Below are 2,940 nucleotides of genomic sequence, written 5' to 3'. Positions count from 1 at the left end.
CAAATATGCCTCTGTTATGCCTTTGAAAGCAGAGGTGGAGGTATAGGGCTATTACATAACAATACTCCACTGTTTGATATAGACCAATACAATAGGCTACTTAATATCTGAACAATGATTTACTTGACTTTGACTTATTTTATGTTTTATTTGTACGATTTAACCTGTAGATAAATCACATTTTAACCAAGCACACATACCTTCCCGCGCCATTACCACTTTCCAGGGATTTCTTTCAGCCCACATAATGCATATGTGTGTTTGCGTCTGTATGATCTCTGTAGGTGTGGCTTCCTAGACATTGAGCACAATGAGAGAAGAGGAAGTTCGGTTCAGGAGACAATGATCGGATACAGAGACAGATCCCTAAAGATCCCCAAAGGAATCTGAAATTCAGTCAGCTTCGTGAATTTCCAACAGCTGAAACTTGTGATCTTTTACAGGCTCACCATTGTGCAATCCAATGACAGTATGTATAGAGGTTTTCCCACACCTTCTGTTGTTGTTCACTTCATGCTATAGAACAGGTGCCATCCACACATTGAGATATCTTTCGTCAATATCTGGTCAGTCCTATTCGGGACAGCTGCCAAACAAAACATGCACTACTTTCTCTCTTTTTGCTAATCAGACAGATAGATACATAGTCTTTTCTGTGGCAACATCATGGTCAAGGTAACATCCTACTGTCAATTAAATATGTCTGTATCTTTCTTTCAGGTAATTTGTGTTTCTCTACATGTATGGTGTATTAATGGAGTGTATTAATCCTTTACATGTTCATATTAAACATTAGAAGTAGATATAAACTCACACATTAATGCATAAATAAGAGAGAGTGAATCAGGAGCAGAATGTGGGAGGGCACAGGAGGGAGTGGGGGGTTAATGCTGGGAGACCTGACTATGTTTACAGCTCCCAGTAAGAGGAACCAGTTAAAGGACAAACTGTTTTAGCCGAACAGAATGTTCTGATTGTCACGACAGCTTTTACAATATTTGTTCATACATAAAGTAAAAAGTCACTAAGGCAGCAGCAAAATATGACCATGTGTTATCCTGAGAAGAGGTGACTTTTATTGTTTTGCAGAGAGAACCAGGATCCCACAGGATATATATTTTTACAAACAAACTGAATACACTTACAGCAAGGGCAGACTGTGCTAGGGCAACATTTTAAAGTCTGTTTTTAATAGTTGTGTTCTTCCAGGGAATTTCACAACATTTAAGGACCTTTAAGGTATTTTTAATGCAAAAACATTTCATGGTTCTAGCCTAAAATGTTAAAATGTTAATAATTGTGAGAGTTGTACTTTTGTTTGGACAAAACAAGCATTGCAAAGGTGTTACTTTGCTAACTATGACAGCATTTCTCACTAGTTTCAGATTTTTTTTACAAACCAAACATCAGTTACAATACTATACAAAATATCACTACACAACCAAGTACAATAGTAAAATGCTGCTTATAAATAATGCATGATAAATGATACAACATATCATAAGAGTCACAGGTGACATTTTCCTACATTGAGTACTTTAATTATAACACTTTTATATAACTACTTTTAGACAATTTAACTTAAGTAAAATGACTACCAATTGCCTTGTGTGTCACGGCAACAGTTGCCACCAAGGCTAATACATTATACATGTTAAAGGTTCAGTGTGCAACATTTAGGAGGATCAACTAAATCAATTGTTTATCCTATTTTTATCCCGTAAATACCACAAGTGCCCTTGACTGTTGACTGTTCATTTTATGTCTTTTCTATTTCCACTTACTTAGTTAGAACTGTACACTATTTATGTGTGTTATTTTTTAGTATATATTGCCTGTTTGTACCGTGGGTCCGAGAGGCCTGAAACTTCATCTGTGCTGTATGAAGTATCTAGCATGTATAGCCATATTGACACCATAAAGCTGACTTTACTTTAGACTTATTAGATATACCAACATAAATCTGAGCATATGAATATTCATATAGGTATTCCTGTCTCTCACATTAAAGCGTATGAATCACCTGTACTAAAGGGGTTTCATTGTGGACATTTGTTACCTTTAGAATGAGCAGTTATTTTATCTACAGAGCGGGTCCTTCTCTAAGGGGTCCAACATGTTGAACTGCCACAGAACGGACAAACCAATCAATGGCTCTAAATAGGGCATTTAACATTACCACAACAAGCACTAGATATGTAACCCAATCCCTTATTGTAACACACAGAGACACACAGATATTAAATGTTATAGTAAGTAATATTAAATAAATTGGCACCAAAATAAGTCAAACTGCATCGCAAGATTATACATTAAACAACATTTAAGCTTCCAATCCTCCAGTCTGTTTTCAGTTTAGACGCCTTTGAGGAACTTGATGTCAAACAAACTCGTCCACGTCCTGCATATCTCAACCTCCTGGAAGTCTCATGGAAACCTGTGGCAACCCAAGTCGTGGGCGGGGCAGTAAACCCCGCCCTCCTCAGGATCAAGAGCGCAGGGTGAATGTTGCAACTGCGATTTCTTCGCAGTCGGGAAGCTGTCCGGGTCGGCTGGTAATGCATGTGCGCTTGTCTGATGTCATCCCGGTGAACCAGTTTGACAACTCGGTAAGTCCGCGCTTGTGGCAGCCGGCAGAAGACTCACCACGGCCAAGGGACAGAGGGTGAGACTGAAACCTCCTGTCAGCTGTTGGTAAGATGTGCATTTACTTCTCAGTATAGACTCTTCAGAACTGGTTATGAATGAACCCAGAGGCGCTCCGTTTGACAGTGTTGCCAAACCATGACTTTATTGCATTCAGTATCTAACTTTGAACGTTACAGATGTGTCATAAAGTGTTAATTATTGTACCAAACTGAAGGAGCATATTATTGTTGTATATAATTATAATTTGTTGCCTTTTGCTTGCATGTGTACTATATATATATGTGTGTGTGT

The 2,940-nt window shown here is 38.2% G+C and overlaps 1 protein-coding gene across 2 annotated transcripts in view; it reads left to right on the top strand.

Moving 5' to 3' along the window:
- Nucleotides 1–2,537: 2,537 nt before the first annotated feature.
- The window catches only part of prlra (prolactin receptor a), a 14,465-nt gene continuing 14,062 nt past the window's right edge, over nucleotides 2,538–2,940 (top strand). For both annotated transcript variants that reach the window (XM_035668124.1, XM_035668122.1), the window contains exon 1: nucleotides 2,538–2,694. The gene's annotated coding sequence lies outside the window, so the exon portion shown is untranslated. The remainder of the gene's footprint in view (nucleotides 2,695–2,940) is intronic.

The sequence above is a fragment of the Morone saxatilis genome, unplaced genomic scaffold (genome assembly GCF_004916995.1).
Source record: "Morone saxatilis isolate NCDOM2014 unplaced genomic scaffold, NCSU_SB_2.0 Contig21, whole genome shotgun sequence".
Taxonomy (NCBI): domain Eukaryota; kingdom Metazoa; phylum Chordata; class Actinopteri; family Moronidae; genus Morone; species Morone saxatilis.
Note: the sequence above shows the minus strand (reverse complement) of the source record. Positions and strands in the feature narration are given on the sequence as shown.